At 36.6% G+C, this 20250-nt stretch overlaps 1 protein-coding gene and 1 pseudogene across 6 annotated transcripts in view; both read left to right on the forward strand.

Annotated features, from left to right (window-relative positions):
* The window catches only part of PDE4D (phosphodiesterase 4D), a 1222901-nt gene that overhangs the window by 776212 nt on the left and 426439 nt on the right, over window positions 1–20250 (forward strand). The gene's annotated exons all lie outside the window — the stretch shown is intronic.
* LOC141503422 (dachshund homolog 2 pseudogene) lies at window positions 296–13234 on the forward strand (annotated as a pseudogene).

Below are 20250 nucleotides of genomic sequence, written 5' to 3' on the forward strand. Positions count from 1 at the left end.
TACCCATGGCACAGTCCCCTCTGAATGTTTTCTCTGCCTGAAAAGCATCCAGAAAATCCTTTTGACCTTCACATTGTTGGCCGAAAAAATACCCACTTGTGAGCAGTCCTCACTTTGGCTGAGTAAACCTGTCTCTTGCCCAGTGGAATAGCTTTCCAATTAACAGGGAATTCATTCTGCTTATGACTCTGTTCTGCCTGGAAGATAGATGTGACTACAGAAAAGTAAATAAATAAAACCATGCCACTCCCTGGCTTTTCCCCCAGGGAGGCACTATTTCTGTTGCCAGGCAGTGATGACGAACAGCTCTTGGGCTGTTCCACTGGTCCTTTATTTGTTTTCAGTTTCAATCAATGACAGCAGCAAGTGTTCCATTGTGACTACAACTAGATGTGAAGGGCATTATTAGACAGAAAGTGATAGACTAGCAAGATGCATCTCACAGGGCAATGCTAGATCCTTCACTATTAATAAATATTTTATCCTTTCCAACAAAGGAAAGGACTCTTAGGATGAATTCTTTCCCAGGTTTCGCACAGGGAAAGAAAATGCTATGTGTGATAAGGCAACCTTTCAGGAATGGAATAATGAAAAAAAATCAGATATTTAAACTGGAAAAGGAAAGAGGAAAGAGAGACAGACACACAGAAATAGAGAAAGACAGAGACAGAGACAGGCAGACAGAGAGATGGGGGGGAGGAGGAAGGGTAAAGTGGAAAAAGGGGGTGAGAGAGAATATGGGTGCATGCAATTATGCAGATAATAAAGAGGAAAAATTCAATATACTGACCCCAAACTCACATTTTACCATCTTCTATTTCCTCTGTTCCCTCTGTTCTATCTGTTTTAGCCTCCTTATTCCATAAACATGTTGCTCTCATTCCCACTTTGGACCCTTTACTGATGTTCTCCCTTACTGTGACCTTTTTTTACTCCAATTCAATTATTCAAATTTTAATCATCCTCCCAGAGTCAGCCCAATTTCTACCTAGACTAGGAGTTCTTAAAGTAGATTTCAGGAATGCTGTTACCTTTTTTTAATGATGGTGATAATATTTCAATACAATTGATTTCTTTTGTAATTCCAATAATTTTATTTTGTATACTGAAAAATTTTGTTCTGAGAAAGTCTCTAAGGTCCCATTAGAGTTCTGAAAGTAGCCCTGACCCAGTCAATAGACTCCGTTAAGCAATTTCAGACTACATTATTATCTCTCTTTGCAAACTGGAATACATTACTGATATTGTTGATTAATCCTATATATATCTGACATTATTGGTTAGTCATTTCATATGCATGTGGCTTAGTTTCCCAGAGAGATCATACAATCTTTGAAGTAGTTTTTCTAGAACCCTCCCTACCTAAAGTGGTATTTTTTCATAGCTCTCAAAATTTTAGATTTGGACCTTAAAGATCAGCAAGTCTAACCTTGTTTTACCACTGAAAAAACTGAGGCAAGGAACATTCAAGTAATTTTCTTTATTTTTTATTTTCTTTTGAAAACATGATGTGTTGAGCGAAAAATCATATCTTTGAGGAGAAAACAAAATATTAGAGACAGCAAAATTATGTAGTACATAAGACACTTTTTAAAAAAAATTGAAGGTAATGTACTTTGGCCTTTGTTTAAACTACACAGTTTATCTCTGGATACAGACAGTATTCTTTGCCACAAGTATTATAAAATTGTACCTGATTATTGCATTGAGCAAGTCCATTAAGGTAGATCATCACCCCCATCTTGCTGTTAGGATGTACAATGTTCTGATTCTTCTCATCTTGCTCAACAACAGTTCCTGCAAGTTCATGTAATTTTCCTAAGTCACTGTTAATTGATTGATATATCCTTTGAACACAGATCTTCCTGATTTAATGTCCAGAATTCTATGTTTTACCCATGCTGAAGTATTTAGGTATAATTGAATTGAACTTTGAAAGAGAGTCTGACCTTTTCCAATTCTTTAATTGTTGTTATTTTTGTTTTTGTTATTGTTATTATTATTATTATTATTAATATTAATATATTGCTGGGTCTGAAGTCAGGAAGACTTATCTTCCAGAGTCCAAATCTGGCATTAGACACTTACTAATTATGTGACATGGGCAAGTCCCTTACTCCTGTTTGCCTGTTTCTTCATTTATAAAATGAGCTGGAGGAGGAGATCATAAACCACTCTAGTACCTTTGCCAGGAAAACCCCAAATGGGGTAACAAATGATCAAACATGATTGAAATGACTTGATGACAGCAACACATAGAAATAGTAGTAGGTTTCAAACTTTTCTGACCTGTTTAGGTAGGATTCAGATCCTGATGTGAGTGTTTGAGACACAGTTAATTAAGATTGATAGAAAACATTTCAAGACATTTCAAACTCTTCCTGCTTTGATCATTAACTCCTCATATTTCTATCTAATTATCCCAATGCCTTTATGCATAGTGCATCTACTAAATTTATTTGAATTATATTAACTAGAAGATGCATATTGACCCTGTTGGTTTGTACCAAACCCACTTCTCACTCTTAACTAACTTCCAGAGAGTTGCCCAAAGCATCAGTCCATTCATTTCATAAAATACTACAGGAATTTGATACTGTTGACAAAGGGAAAATGAATGTAACATCTTGCCTTTTTCCTACTTTTCAGAAATGATAAGGTTGTTGAAATATAACTTTGTTCTATTTCAAGTATCAAGACAAGGTACTTTAAAAAATATGGAAGTGCTAAGCTTAGAGGACTAGGAAGGCATCATTTTGGATGTTGATATAATCAGTATTGGTCTCCCTTGTAGCTTGATCTAGCTTTTTAGCATCTATCTACTCCCCAGCTTTAATGACTAGCAGCTAAGTGTCACAGTGAATAGTACTGGATTTAGAGTTCTTCCTGAGTTCAAAATTGACCTCAGACACTTATTAACTGTTTGAATTTAGGCCACTCATTTGGAAGGAAAATGAGCTGGAGAAAGAAATGACAAACCATTCCAATATTATGGCCAAGAAAACCCCAAATGGAATTATGAAGAGTTGGATATGACTGAATGCCAAAGAACAAAAACTTGAAAGAGTGTCCCCTCCCAGATGATTCTGTGGTTAACAGCCCACTCACAGGCAGTATCTATTTATTACCAGGGATTAGACTGACTATTATCACCTCTTCTATTGGGCCACTACATTGACTCAAAGCAACCTTTTTTGTGTACAATTAATTTTGTTCTATTTCTAAGCTTTGCATTATTAATGGAAATTAGTAACTATGTGATTAAAAAAGTTGCCAACAATAATTGCATAATTCTTTTCTCTTTGTAGGGTTTTTGGTCTAAATAATCCAAATTTATAGTCAATAAACTGTGCTGGTCTATTTCTTTTTCATAGCCCATCCCTAAGTGCAAATTATCAGGGGTTCTATTATAGTAATGGTCATTATCATCACACTTATTGGGCAAGAGGGTTTAAGTCTGGCAGACCATTCTGGCTTTAAAGCCAGAGCTACTTTAAGCAAAGAGACATGACACCCATGGATTGCCACTACTGACGTTATACCTACAATCATCTGTTGCCAAAGGGGTCAGATTCTATCCACTATGTACAGTGATTTGCCAGTTTTCTGTGGAACATGGCAGTGACAATGAAGATGGATGATGAACTTGCAGAATGCTTTAGGGTCACGTCCATTTTTAAGCACCAATGACACCAGCCTGATACTGCATTCCATACTCTGTCCTCTGTATGTCATTAAAGAGAGATAGGAGAAATTGATAGGCCCTTCTGGCAGCCATAAAAAATTCTGTATTTAATCACTTCTAAGGAAAGTAATTCCGACCTCCAGAGATGGAAAGTAAAATGAGCTTTGAGAGGAAATGAATATCTAAGGCCTGAAAATGTAAGAGATAATGGCAAATAAAAGTGAACATGTACTATCCCCCCCCACACACACACACACATACTCTCTCTCTCTCTCTCTCTCTCTCTCTCTCTCTCTCTTAAAATCTTAAATTTGGAAAGGTTTTCAAAGGCAACCTATGTCAACTCATTCCTTTCAGGAATGACCTGTGCAACCTTCCCATATGGGATGATTATCCATCCTTCTCTTGAAGACCTCTTTAATTGAGGGGAAGACCCAGAATCAATCTCTTACAAAGCAGTCCATTCTATTTTCAGGCATCTTTTTGGGCAATTTTTCTTACACTGTTGTTAAGTCTATATATCTCTTCATCTTTTCTTCATTGTTCTTAATAGGGCAAAGAGAACCAATATCATCCCTCTATAATATGACTATCTTCCATATGCTTGAACACACACATTTACAATATCTCCCCTTAGTCTTCTCTTCCCCTAATGAAACATCCTCAGATCCTTCTAGCAAGTCTTCCTTGGCATAATCTGAAAGCACTTCAGTACCTATCTTCCTCTGCATTCTATCCAGTACCTCATTCATTGTCTTTCCCAGGATGGAACACAATGGGCTTAATGGAGTCTGAGCAAGGCAGAGTACAGAGCTTCCTTAGTACAGAGGCTGTGCCTCTCAGAAGCAACATGGAATCATATTAGCTTTTTTGACTGATGTTGTTATTCTCAAAGAGAACCAGTGACTTCAGGAAGATAATGACTTGTAAGGAATTGGATTTAAGTGAGACCAAGCTGTGCAGCCATCAGCCTCACTCTCTCCTCCAGAGTCATTGGAGTCCAGTGGCAAGACATTTTGATGATGATCCTGTTGACTGACATATCATATTATTATTAGCTTATATTGAGCTTGCAGTCTACTAAAAATCTCTTTTTTACTGACCATATATAATCTGCCACCACCTAAATGTGGATATTTTTGCTAGCTGTTTTCCACATTTGTAATATTCTTCTTTCTCATAATCTGCCCCTTGCCCCACCCCACCCCCAGGATTCCTTCAGCTTTTAACTAAAATCCTACTTTCTACAAGAGATCATAGGTTTAGTGATATAAACCTTAGAGGGCATATTATTCAAACTGTTCATTTTATATAAAAGGAAATTGAAACTAATAGTAAGTAAGGTTAAGTGACTGAGACAGAATTTGAAGCTAGTTCTTACTCCAAATCTAGAACCTTATTCACCATTACCTCTGCTCCCTCGTGGCTTTACTTAGACATGGATCTGTGTACCCTCCCTCATCACCAGTAATAGCATTTGCTGTAGATTCTGATAACATCAGGATTACCCACTCCCTGAAGACCAATGATTCTGTGTATCATGTTTAAACAACTGGGGTCTCATGATAGTACCCTATTCTTGAATCAGTATTATAAAGAGGTCTGAAGCTCTTGTCTTATGATGAGTAATTGATAGAACTGAATGTCTTTTTGGTGGCTGATGCTATGTGGACTATGTTGATGAGCACAAACCCGATGAATGAATGAATGCCTATTCTTATAACTTCTTTGAACATCTTGATATCATAAAAACACCAGGTCACCATCTCCCACATGGCGGGCGCGGCGCAGAGGCAGGGCCAGAGCCCGCTCTCCAGGGCCGGGGCCTGGGTGATCCGGGAGCCGGAGAGCTCGGAGCCGGCCGCCGCGCCCGAAGCCAGCGCGGGGCCCGAGGGCCTGGACGCCTGCGGCGGCGGCGGCGGCGTGGGGGGCGGCGGCTCCCCCCAGCCCGAGGACACGCCCAGGGCGCCCGAGGATGGAGAGAAAGAGCTCCCCGACCCAGGCCAAGGCTCGAACCCCAAAAAGCTCCAGAAGGAGAACGTCCTGTCCCTGAGTCAGGAGCTGTTCATCCAGCACAAGGTACTGTGGGGGACAAAAAGGAGCATCAGGCAGGGAACTTGCCCGCAAGATGCTTACAGTCAAGTTTGGGAAGCCAGACAGACCGGGGAGATGCAGATCGCCATCCCCGTGATGAAGCCGAACCTCGACAAGAGTCAGCTGGCCGGGCAGATCGTGGCTCCCGGCTTCGCCGCCCCCTTCATCTTTGCCGATAGCCTCTCCTCCGTGGAAACGCTCCTAACCAACATTCAGTTCCTGCTGAAAGTGGCTCGAGACAGTGCCCGAGTCCAGGAGAGGCAGATGCAAGAGGAGAAAGAAGGAGCTGAGGATGGAGCTCTACAGGGAGAGGGAGATGCGGGAGACCCTGGAAAGGCAGCTGGCCGTGGAGCTGCAGAGCCGGGCCACCGTCCAGAGGCTCCTGAAGAAGGAGAAGAAGGCCAAGAGGAAGCTACAGGAAGTTCTGGAGTTTGAATCCAAGCGCCGAGAGCAAATGGAGCAGTCCCTGAGGCAGGCCACTGGAGGTGACAGTGTGCTCAGCATCCTCAGGGGCTTTGGATTCTCAGAAAGAGATCTTGAAGGCATTGGAACTGAGTCTAACAGTGCAGAAATGCAAGAAAACATCAAACCCACCACCATGTACTGAAGGGACTTTCTATTAAAAAAATATATATATATATATATATATATATATGTGTGTGTGTGTGTGTGTGTGTGTGTGTGTGTGTGTATGTACCATCCTCCATTATCTGAAGATTCATGTATATTTCATTAAAGCGTACCCTACCGACCTTTCCATGCTTTCCAGTGCTGTGTGAAGAATGACAGTTGCAGCATGAACCCAGAAGAAGCATTGGTTAACATCCAGATCCACGGCAGCATTGTGAATAGACTTGGAAAGGTTTTAAAAGCTCCCCATGCTAAGCTAAGCCCGTTGCAGTTGATGGTTTGTAGGTCCCTCCTCCCAGAGAAGTTTAGAACTTTTAAGCACATGCAAGAATTATTCCCTCCGACAGAACTAACTCTTTCCCCCCTCAGCCCCAATCCCTTCCTTTAAAGAGGCAGTAGTTTTGTCCAACAGTGGCACAAATATATTAATAGGCCTGAAAACGTCCCCACTGGCTTTACCCAAGTGCAGATCCCGAGTCTCGCTTTTGCACCAAGACCAATCACCGTGGAGCTGTTGCAGTTTGTGTTCGTACTTTAAGCTTTCTTTACTGAATCAGATATTCAATAAATATTCCTTTTTGCTGAAAAAAAAAACACCAGGTCACCTACACTCACACAGAGAAGACAGTCATATCCTGAGCCTGTGAACAGATCCTCTGACAGTGGAGAGAGTATTCATATAACAGGGTGACAGAATTAAGTAGTTGGACAGGGCTAATTCACCAACAGCTGCAAAGGTAATGTCCTTGGCATCCTTTAATCTTACAAATCTATTTCACCATAATCCCAGGCATAAGAGACATAGTATGAGCACATTGGATAACCTCACAGAACAGAAATAATATGGTATATGGAATAAATTAATAGGAATTCATTGGGAGGGAAAAATATATCCTTTTATTATTTCATATGTTGTCTGCCTTCAGATGAATAGGAATGTGACACTCTAATAGACTTTGCTGGCATATTGTATCTTTGTAACTATGTGAATTAAATGATCCATACTCTCATGGCATCAAAATACTCAGAGGAGTCATGAGAAGAGGGATGAATCCATTAAAAGCATGCCCATCAACATGAACCACATAGTTTCAGCAACTAGGTAAGTCCTCTCTCATTTGTCCAGGGAAAATATGACTCAGTTTCAACAATTACTCATAAGAAATGATTTTCAGACTTTTATCATATTGATTATTCTCTTTTAGATGTGGTAGTGAGTTAATGTACTCTGAAAATGTTACAATCAGAGTTGAGCACATTAGCCCACATATGGAGTTGACCAAAATCATAGCTAGAAATTGCAACACCTGGGACAAACTTCCTTTCCAAAGGGAAAAGTTAAGTTATGGCCATTCCGATGTATGATTTCAGAATCTCTAGTTTTCTTCAAGGCTCATTTCAAGTTACTTTCTACATGAAACCATTCTTGATCTCATCAAATGCTATTTGTTTTATATATATATATATATAACTTTATGTATACATACATACATACAGGCAACTCTCTTAAGGAAATGGCCTACTATTTCAGTACCTTTGTCAGGAAAACCTCAAAGTCATAAAGAATCAAATATAACTGAAATGTCTAAATAACAATCACAGTATATGTATGCCTTATTTCCTTTGGTTACATGATAAGCTTCTCAAGATGAGGATTGTTTCAGTTTTATCCTTGTTTAACTGGTTCCAGCTGAATATGTCACATCGTAAAAGAATACTAAATATTTGTGGACCAATTGGTTGAAAAGGATTTAGTAGAGAAATCTGTGAGTGTGGTACAGAACTTATGTTGAGGAGAAAGTAGAGTAACCTGGAAATCCATAGTAGCAAGAATCTGAACATGACAGAGAAGGTAGGAGGAAAAGTGGTTACTGAGGAGTGATGGCAGAAGAAGCTTCAAAAATTGACAGTAGGAAGAAAGATCTATGACAGCTCCTTCTCCTGGCCCTGTGTAGGATTGTGGTTTAAAGATATCCAAGATTTATTGGACAATAGATTTAGATCTGGAAAAGACCTTGAATGTCATGCAGTCCTACCTCCTCATTTTACAAGGAAATGGAATCTCAATGAAGTGATTTAATTAAGGTCACAAAGGTGGTGGGTGGCAGAGCTGGAATTCTCATTTGGGTCCTATCACTCCAAATACAACATTATTTCCACTGTATGACAACAGAGGAAGGCTAAGGTTACAATATAACGGAAGGCAGAAGTAGGTATAGACTGAAAGTTAGGACTATTTATTAAGGGGGGAAAGGATGGGGAGAAGTCACAAGAGTAGAAAGCCATTAAATGTAGCCTGTCCTGTGGTAAACTTCCCAGCTGTTTCTCTCAACTTATTTTACATTGTTGCCCCATGTGGAATGGTAGTCCCTAAGTCATATTTAGTAGGTGGGATGGAGAACACAGTCTTTCCAATGCAGTTGAAAGGGGTCTGTCCATTAAGAGATAGAGGATCTGGAAATGTTATGAGGAGAAAGGGGATTGGACAAATATAATCCTTTCTCCTTAAGAAAAGATTCTACTTATAAGATCCAAGCATATGGGAAGAACACTGCCAATGTTAGCCATTGTGATTTTGAGAACTGGGTTTGACCAGTGCTGAGTATAGTGTTGTTATAACTGGATGTCTGTGGGTTTTATTTTTTTTTTTCTGTTCAAGGTACTGTTATTAATGAAGTCTAAGGGCAAACTGACATTCTCGGACAGCTTAATCACATTACTGACTCATGCTGAATTTGCAGGCAATTAAAAACCCCTTCTCCACATGAACTGCTTTAAGCCAATCCTCTTTGAGCAGTGTATTATTTTTATATGTGAGTATAGGACTTTTATCTTACTGGTTTAAGCCCCTTATTATTCTAGCCTTGAATATTCTTTTAAATCCTGATGCTATCCATCCTGTGTAGTCTCTACTCCTCACAATTCTGGGGTTCTGAGAGTAATTCTTCAGATCACATTTTCACAAAGGACAAAACACTGATCTTGAAGTCAGAAGGCTTAGCCAGGATGCTAATTAGCTCTGGGTCCTTGGATGTGTCTCAAACCTCACTTTCCTCATCTGTAAAGTGTGAAGTTTGATCTTTGCACCATCTATAACAGTAGGTTGTTACAAGGCAAGTACTTTGTAAACCTTAAAGTTTTATATAAATGTAAGTTATTGATGTCACCTTAAATGACTGCACAACTGTTTCACATAGTCCTTGTTTTCTCAGCTAAATTGGAAGATGCTCAAAAGCAAAAGTTTTTTTGTTATAACCCACCCAGTGTTCAGCACAAAGTTAGTCATATAATCAAATGGATCCCAGTTATTGGACCATTGGAACAAGTGAGAAAATACTGGACTTCACTTCAAAAAAGATATGACTTCAAATCCTCCCTCAGAAGCTTGTTAGCTGTGTGTGACCTTAATAAAGTTCCTTAACATTTCCTTGCCTCAGTGTCCTCATCTCCAAAATGCACTTACTTCACAATGTTGTAAGAATCAAATGAAAGAAGACATGTAAAGTACCATGCAAATCTTGAAATACTCTACAAATGGCAGTCATCATAGATTGAATGAATATTTCATCTATTAATCAGATTTGCTTTTTGATAACAGATGTATGTCTGTGTCAACTGTCTTTTGATCAATAGAGGAAATAAAAGATGGGATCCATAGAGGGAATTCCAGAGTTGAAGATTCTGCCTTAACCAATGTGATGACAGCATATTCTTTGCAACATTTAGTCTTGAGTTCTCAAGGATACTCTGAGAAGTTACGCAATTTGCTTAAGGCTCCTCAGGCAATATGTGTGACAATTAGGACCTGAATACACATCTTACTGGTTTTCCTTTCTCCATGTGCTAGCATTGTTGCATCTCTACTAAAAATAAGAAAAAATGTGTTAAAAAATTCTTATTTTTAAATAAAAGAGAACATATCAGACTTTTTAATACTATTTTATATTATGAGCCCTTATTGTTTCTAGAATCCATATTCAGAAATATAGAGAGACATCTGGTGGACAAATTGAGTTTCTCATTCAAAAAGTACCATTAGGTAAAGACAATAATAGTTCAAGCTGCTAGACATGAATATGTATAAGTATATACATATATATTTATGTGTATATATATATATATACATATATATGTATTATATGGGGTGGGTTGATGTCTGTGGATGTGATAATTTTAAATATTCACATAAAATGAATACTTAAAATTTTCATGAAATTAACTTTTAAATTATTTATTTTTAATTCTCAAATAAAATTAATATCACAAAACAAAAATTAGCCCTCAACAAATAAATATCAATCAGCATGAATTTATAATGCATCAACCCCATATCACAGACTGTGCTAGATGCTGGGAATAAAAGACTAAATAAAGGACAGGGACAAAAAAGATGCAGCACTGAACACTATAAGACTTTTCTGCTTGGAGTTAGGAAAACTTGAGGTTAACATCCTAGGACAAATTTTGGATTCTAAGTGGTCACCTATTCCTGCCTACTTATAAAATGGATCCAATTAGATTAATATGGTTTGGGCTCCTGTTGAATATAATCACTTCAAAATTAATCTTTGTTAAGTTGGATTTTGATTTTGTTTCTTCATAGGCTTGTTTATTTACTTTTTTCCATAATTAATTTTTGTTTGTTAAGTATCTAGGGTATCTTGTAAAGTAAGATCATTGGTTTAAAGAGTATAATTCTAGATTAAAGGTAGAATGAAAAGTCCTTGACTATCATGTTTCTAAGACTTTGATTTTAGGTGGAAAATGCTATAAATTGGCACACACATATATCATACATATGTACGCAGATGTATGTGAATGTTCTGCTCGCTAGATGAATTTGTCTAATAAATATACATAATATAGATATGTATCTATCTAAATAAGTAAGCACGTTAGTCTGATGAGTAGAGCATTCCCTGATAATTATAAAATTCAAATATATTCTTTTTATAGACCATCAGTTTATCAACAAACAACTAATTCTGAAGTCAGTCAATAAAAATATTTGTCAAGTACTGACTATTAACTCAGTAATATACTAGGAACTGCCTTCAAGAAGCTTACATTCCATCAAAAGAAACAAGTGCAAATGTAAACACATACTAAATATTACTGTTTGATTTGTGTCTTACTCTTCATGGCCCTACAGGCCATACTGCTCATGGAGTTTTCTTATCAAAAATGCCAGAGTGGCTTGCCATTTCCTTCTCCATTGGATTAAAGTAAACAGAGCTTAAGTGTCTTGCCCAAGGTCAACAGCTAATAAATATCTGAGACCAAATTTTAATATGGGTCTTCCTGGCTCAGTGCTCTGACCACTGAACCAAATAGATGTTAAACTAAATATGATCAAAGTAAATGCAAGGGTATTTGTCTATCTCATGCATGAGGGGAGAAGCAGAAACAACTGTGGGAAGGTGGGAGAGAATTAGGAAAGGCCTTAAAGAGAGGAGTTTATGTATTATTCAAGAGGTAATGGTGAGCCATTGTGGCTTATTGAGTAGGAGAAGACAAAGTCAGACTTGTGTTTTAAGGAAGATTGCTTTGACAATTACAGAGAAGATAGATTGGAAAAGAGAGAGAGACTTGAGCCAGAGAAACTAATTAATATGCTATAATAAGAATCCAGGAAGAAGGTCATGAAAACTTGGACTAGAGTAATAGTCAAGTTAGTAAAAAATAAAGATGTAGGAAATGTGGGTATAGAAAGGGAAGAATGGAAGAGAAGTTCTAAACATGGAATGACAGGATTTGACACTAATTAAATGGGTTGTGAAGTCATTATCCTCTTTGGGAATAAAGGAGAAATAATAGCAATTAAATGGGGAGGGGAAAGAGTGATGGACCTACCATGAGTGATGAATTAAGAATGTTATTACAAATCTGGATCAATGAAAGTCTGGTTGTTGGTGACTGAAGAAAGGTCAGAGAAAGGATTGATCTGGTAGCAAAGATAATGGTTCTATTGAGTTTGGTATCAAATGCTTAACTTTGCTTTTATGGGTTGTCCTGCATCTATTTTGTATCTATCCTCACTATTTTGAGGGTTATTACATTATGTAAAAAAATGAGGATTATTGCATTATTAAAAGGAAGCAAAGACACAGATGATGCACAATGCCAATTTAAAAAAAAACTTTTATTTGTCTCTAGAATGTACTACTGAGCCAATACTTGAATGTGAATACAACCAATATTTAGAGAAATTAACAACACATTAATTCAGCCAGACTGAAGTGGGAGAAACTTGAAAGTTGTTCAGTTTTTTGTCATTGTGTTTTGCCCAGACCTGGGAAGTCAAGTTACTTTACATGTTATCTTGGGTTCATCATCTATCAAATAAAGAGATTAGACTAGATGACCTTTAAAGTCCCTTCCAGATCTTGAACTATGATGCTGTGAGCTCTTCCTTGTTCCTCACATTGTCCTAAAAATAATCATCTCCTAACAAGGAAACTCCTAGTCGAAAATGGAGCAAGAATACTAAGAATACTCCATAATCTATGCTTATTAATTGTATACTGCTGGGAGTTAGGAAGTAATTAAATATTTTGTCTTAAAAACTCTAGTTTTGTCATGTGGGGTGGGAGGGAGTGAGTAGGAAGGGGAATAAGCTAGATGTGGTGAATATACCTTCCAAAGACTTTATCTCCTACATTTTTATTTGTATTACTAAGAACTTAAAAGCAAGTTTATTGTAGATAATCTACTCAGACAATTAGATATCTGCCTGTGTGATGCCTACTTTATCTTGCTAGAGAATAAAAATCACAGTACTGGGTAATGATACAAATGTAGTAATTTTCTTTTTCTTGCTTTTCTTTTCAGGTAAGTTTGGAAATGTTTTCTTTCTTTGTCTACAGAAAAGAGGTATGAATATTGTAGTCTTACTTTTATTTGAATTGCACCAGATGATGGACATGAAATGTAATAAGCGGCTTTCTTTTTATAAATTAATGTTTGGATACTTCTTCAGGCTCTAAATATTTGAATAGGAAATCTTAAGTATGGTAAGTTATGCTGTTGTTATGGTTGTTGTTATTGTTGTTGTTGTTACAAGGTATCTGACTCTTTGTGACCCCATAGTCCATAGAACACTAGGCCATTCTCTCCTCCACCATTTCCCAAAGTCTGTCCAAACTCATGTTCATTTCTTCTATGACATCATCTATCCATCACATCCTCTGCTGTCCCTTTTTTCCTTCTGCCTTGCATCTTTCCCAACAGTATAGTCTTTTGAATTTTCCTATAATTCCATCTTCTTGTTATGTGACCAAATTATTTAAGATTCATCTTTGGTGTTTTGACCTTCCAGTGAATTCACTTCCAGTGAATTGAATTAATTTCTTTTCAAGTATTGACTGATCTGACCTTCTTGGTGTCTAAAGGATTCTCAGAAGTCTTTTCTGGGTTGTCTACCTCCAGGCAACCTTCTCTAAGACTAGAAATCACAAAGGAGGTGATGATTTCCTTTGGTAGAGGAAGTTCCTTATCTGCAATTTCCTGAAGCTGTATACCCAGAAGAAATCACAGACCTAACTGATAGTAAATTCAGGGTCCTGTTTGCACAAATAATATAATCATCAGAAATAGCAATTATCCATATTTATACATATACACATATTTAGATACATTTATCTATATATGTATATGTGCATATATAGAGAGACAGAGAGACAGAGACTGAAATGCTTATGTAATTTATTACATCTAAGGACATTAGCTAATCCTTCATACAGAAGCAAGAGTAGGTTATAAAAGTCTTTCAAAGAGATTATGAGGGCCTAAATTAGGGGAGCAAGATGTGAAGGGGAAAAAAAGGAAGAATTTCAGAGATTTTGTGAAGATTGAATCAACAAGTCTTGACTTTTTAGTGGGTATAAGGCAAGTTGAAGAACCAAGGATGAAGGATGAAACTGAGGTACAGAATCAAAGGATGGAGTACCCTTCAAAGAAAAAAAGAAAGATTGATTAGCAGTAGACATTAACTCTTAATTAACTTTGTTCATCATTCTTCCATTCTAGTGTTTGATCATCAGCCCAAAATATAGATCAAATGTAATATTTGAGGAACATTAGTCTATATATATATATATATGTATATATATATATACATATATATATATCTCAGTGTGTGAATATGTGTACAAAAATGCATATATGTGATAAAAGAAAAAGACTTTTAAAACTATTTACTTTCTCTGATTCATGCTTCTGTGTTTTCCTTTTTAGTCTGATAAACATAGCAAATATATAATATTCATATATACATATATCCATTATTTGTATGTATAATATATTTATCATGTTAATAATATATACACACATATATATATATATATATCACAATGTCTTCAGTAGAATTTTGACTTTTTCCTTCTGTTTAAAACAAAATATAAGAGGAGAGGACCTTTTCCCACCCTTTTGAGTAAATAAAGAGTAAAATTTTCCTAAACTGAAGGATTCCAAAATAGTCTGGCAATTGGATCATAAAAATAGCAGTTGCTTGTATATTGTAGAAGCAAAAAACTGACAAAAAATTAAAATTAAAGTAAGTCACATTCTTTGCTTTTTTGTTGTACCGCTAGAGGGCACAAAAGTATATTTTAGAGAAGGGCCCAGAGTCCCAAGACTGAAAAAGTGACCTCAAGAGGAATTCTATAATCTTAGTATACATGATTGGTCTGAAGTTTAGTCATGCAGATCCAATGACCTCATCAGCCACAAGACCTTGAAGTGGTTAGCCCACAGCCTTGATGGAATTATGGACATATGGATGTTTTCTACTGCAGATGCATGCAGTTCATTAACCACAGCACTGATGTGTGTATAGGGATTTTTTTTTCCATCTTCAATCCATTCAGAAACCCTTTATTAATAAATAAAACAAGACTCCTTTGTAGTGATTTTTCTACCAAATAATAATCAATTGATTAGTAGTACTAAGTTCAAGTGAATAATTATTTGTTTTATTAAATTTCATGGGTTTTAAAATAGGATGATACTGTGGTATACTTGAATTTACTTTTAATGTATGTGTATGTGTGTATGATCTAATTAAAGGGTTTTAAATTGAAAGACTCACAACCAATTTTCTGGTTATTGATGGACTGTGAGAATAAGACAGAATTTGTCAGCTTACATGAACATGATAGCTTTTTTTGCATGAAAAAAATCCATTTTTACCGCATTTTTGATTGTAAAATGTATAAAATAATACCTTGAGCCATACCTTGAGCTTGTGAATTCTTGGTAATTTAGTAATTCTGGACCTTGCCTGGAGAAGTCTTTATTGCCTGGGGATATAAGCAAGCGAATCAGTGGTTGGCTGGGGTTAAGGTGAAGATGCCGACAAAGATAACTAGGAAGATGACTCTTACCGAAAAAGACTAAAGATTTTTCAATTTACACTGAGCCCAAGAGCCACATTTTTTGCTCTTCCCCTCCCTTTCCCCTGTTCCTCCTATCTGTAATTCTCACATGATATGTTATAGCAAGACTGCTAAGTGTTACTGGTAAGTTAACTGAGAACCAAATACTTGTAAAGTGACTACTGACAACTGTAAAGGTTTGGCCAGGATTTGTAATCTCTATTACTCAGTTTCCCTTCTAAATATCTCAATTTCAGACTGCCTGTTGTGGAGATTTCTTCAAGATGATAGATGGATGGACGGATGGATAGATAGATAGACAGACAGACAGACTTATATGAGTAACTAGGTGGTACAATGGTTAGAGTGCTAGTTCTTATTAGGAAGACTCATCTTCCTCAGGGCAAATCTGACTTCAGAAATGTACTAGCTATGTAACTCTGGGAAAGTCACTTAATCCTGTTTGACTCAGTTTTTCATCTGAAAGATGAATGGGGAATTAAATGATAAATCATTCCAGTATCTCTGCCAAGAAAACCCTAAATAGGGTCATGAAGAGTCAGGACTGAAAAAATGATAACAGGGGCATCTAGGTGGTGTAGTGAATAGAGCACTGGCCCTGGAGTCAGGAGGACCTGAGTTCAAATGTGACCTCAGACACTTAATAATTACCTATTTGTGTGATCATGGGCAAATCATTTAACCCCATTGCCTTGCAATTTGTGATCACACATATCACATGTGTTCATGTGAACTATTTGTGTCTGATCTGTGGTAGAAAATTCCGAGCTTGTTTTAGTCTCATCAGCCACATTCGGATATACTGTAATTTATCTTAAATATAGTGATGTCATTTTGGTATTCTTCAATAATGAAGGACAATAACCAACCACCATACATTCACATTTCCATGTGTGTTTGTGCAACTTGCTTTACAAACCCTAAAGTGTCTATAAATGCTGGCTATTGTTAAATTATCCTTTAATTTTCATTTTAGCCTTATTTCATTTGTATGTGTCTAGAAGTAGATTTAAATCATAATTTGATCTGAAGGGCTTTGTCTTTGTCTCCATCTTGGTAAGAACATAATCAATAGTGCTCACTCAGGAGCGGTATTTGTCTCGTTTCTGGTATCAAGTCAATTAAGACACACTGTACTATGTATTAGAAAACAAAGGAAGGCAAAAAAAAAAATCCCTGCTCTCAATTTCAGAATTTGTCTTATACTCTTTATTATAGAAATTCTTTTTTCTCATTATCAATAGTTTAAGTATTACGTTTCAAAGCTCCAAATTTTATCAAGAAGGAAATCCATTTTCTTGTTTGCATATAGTAGTCTTTAGGAAGGTCTATGACTTTTATACTTCTTCCATCCTATCTTTCTTCAGTCATTAAAGCAAGCAAACATTTCATTGACATTTTTCTCCACAATTATGTCATTTTGATAGTCTTGAGGAATTGATTGGTTCCAATGAAGTGGTAACTGGTCTGCTATCACAGTCAAAAGACCCAATTTGATGGAATCTTTTAAATAGGTTATTTGATTAAATACACTGAATTACATCTGAAATTATTTTAAGTTAAATTATTATTATTTTACTGTAAATTATTTTACTACAAACTAATACCCTGCTATAAAGTACATCTCATGGTCTAACACAGTGTTGACACTCTTGTGCCCTTTCCTTTTAGCAAATAGACTTATCCATGAGTTCATATACTAAAATGACAAATGAAAATTGATTTGTTCTAATGTTTATTAAATTCCCAGAAAACTTTCAAATGTTGATATGAGAAAGTTAACTGGCAGGTATTGATTCTATTCTATAGGTATAACAACTAAGGCAACCTGGGTTTGCTTAAAGACATAGATCAAAAATAAATGGGAGGTTTTGCTTTGTTACTTGAATTGTCAAAGGGACCTAGTGGATGGAGTTCTGGATCTGGAGTCTGGAAGACCTGAATTCAAATCTAGATTCTGATATTCACTTGCTTCATGACCTTGGCTGAGTCACTTAACCTCTATGCCTCAGTTTCTTCATCTGTAAAAATGGGAATGAAAACAGTACCTATTTCATAGGGTTGTTCTAATCAACTGAGATCATAATTGGAAAGTGCTTACCACAGTACTTGGCTCACTGTGAGTGCTAAGTAAGTGTTAATTATTATTATTGTCATCATTGTTATTATGTCATTGATGGTCTGCACTTGACTCATCAATGAAGATCCCAACCAAAACTTTCTTCAATGCTTTCTCATCTTATACAACTCTTATCTGTCTACCTATTGAAGAAAGTAAAGGAAACTATTCTTAAGGTTCTAATATTTCAGAGATACCAGTGCAGAACTCCAAGGGTCAACTTTTTGCTATTCCTCATTCTCACTATGCAACCCAAATGTCCTCAATGAGGTTTTTATTCTGCTTCTTTAGAAGTTCTTGGTGATAATGGGTTTCAATCTTTATCCTGGTCCTGAACCTGAAGATCCTTGAACTTTGGGCAAGTCACAAGTCTTTGAGCATTGATTATCTCCTCTGTAGAATGAAGGGTTGGATTACTTGGCCTGACTGATCACAGCATTCCCTGCTTAGACAACTCCACTGACTCACCATTTTTTCCAGAATCAAATTTTTAAAAAAAGATCTTCCATTTGATTTTTAAAGTTCTTTTATAACCTGGATTCTTTTTCATTCTTCCTACCCCCTTTTACTTCCCACCATCCATATAGTCTGCAATTCATTGCCACTGATTTTCTTGCCCCCAAATTGGCTTTCTCCAATTTTAGGAAGTCTCTCCTCCCTCATTTCCACTTCCTTATACTCCCTGATTTTCTTCAAGTCTGAACTAAAGTTCTGTCTTTTACCAGAAGTCCTTCCCAGTCCCCCTTAAGACCCCAAGACCTTCCTCTGAGATTTATGCTATCTATCTATCTATCTATCTATCTATCTATCTATCTATCTATCTATCCACATATATATGTATGTGTATATATATATATATATATATATATATATATGTATATGTATATATCTTGTTCTTACATGGTTATTTGCAGGTAATATCCTACCTACCCCAGCCAATTTCCCTTCATTTCTTTGAAAAACACTTTCCTTGCAGTGTCTGATGTATAGTGGGGGATTAACACATGCTTGTTGATTTGGCATAACAATGTGACTCTTGAGGTTCTTTCCAGATCTAGATCTTTGTTCCGGGATCCTGCTTATAGCTACCACATGACACTTCATCACTGTTGCTGTCTTAGAGGAGGCCTTATGTTTTTATTTCCCACTGAGTTGAGTTTCTGAACTTCATCATGGCCTCCAGAAACTCATCATCCCTACAAGATAACATCTGCTTTGAAACTTATACTTCCTCAGTTCCCCCTGTTCTTGAGACCCCTCCCTCCCTCTGATTGGAGAAGGTAGAGGATGGAAGTGAACTCCCACATCCTCCCTTTAAGGAGCATGACCCAGGGCAGAGATCTCATCATTTCCCATCTGGCTCCCTCCTCTGGATGTCATCATGCTCCTGTACTCTGCTAAAGCCAAGAGATGTTCAATAAAAAAAACATACTAGATTGACAATCTGAGAAATATGGGTTCAAATTCTGGCTCTGCCTGTGTGACTTTTAAATTCCTTGAACTTTAGTTTCCTTATCTGTAAAATGATAATTTCTGAAGTTCCTATCTCTTTGAAATTTGTGATTCTATAATACAGAATATTAAGATGCACAAGGATCTTGTATCTTAATATGGAAGAATTTAGGTGCATAAATGACTATGATACCTATTAGATTGGAACAAGTATTGTACAACTATGATTCTATAAGAGTTTTAATGATGAAAGAAATTATTTTCAGTTTAGAGCATCAAAGAAGGCTTCATAGAAGATATGGGACCTGGAGCCTTAAAGTTTGAAAAGGAATCTCACATGGTAGGGTATCAGGAATATGGTCTAAGCATAGTGAGTAGCATAAACACAAGTGTGGAAACTGGAAAGAGAATGAGCAGAGTATAGAATATGTGAAAGGGAGCTGGGTAAGATAAGACAGTATAATCAGGCTGTCACCAGAGTGTTTTTTGACCTTGTATGCCAGACTGAGGAGTTTATCCTTCATTCATTAAACAATGTAAAGGACAGTTCAAAAAATTTTGAACAAAGGGCACCCTGATCAAACCATACTGGTTAATTTAACAATAACTACATTTCACTTTGCTGATATCTTCATTTCACTAGACTGCATTTCTCTTTGGAAAGTCTTTCATATTTTTAACTCTTCATTTTTCTTTTCTTGGAAGTACCATGAAATAATATGCAAATGATATTTCATGTAGAAAAGAAAGAAGAATTTTAAGTTTTTTCTAAATTTGAAATAAATTCAATTTGAATTTTGAGTAATAGCTTGTAAATTGGATGGTGTTTCATATTTAGGTAAAAGGTTAGCTAAATTCTTCCAAGGACACTGATT

The sequence above is a fragment of the Macrotis lagotis genome, chromosome X, assembly GCF_037893015.1.
Source record: "Macrotis lagotis isolate mMagLag1 chromosome X, bilby.v1.9.chrom.fasta, whole genome shotgun sequence".
In the NCBI taxonomy this organism is placed as follows: domain Eukaryota; kingdom Metazoa; phylum Chordata; class Mammalia; order Peramelemorphia; family Peramelidae; genus Macrotis; species Macrotis lagotis.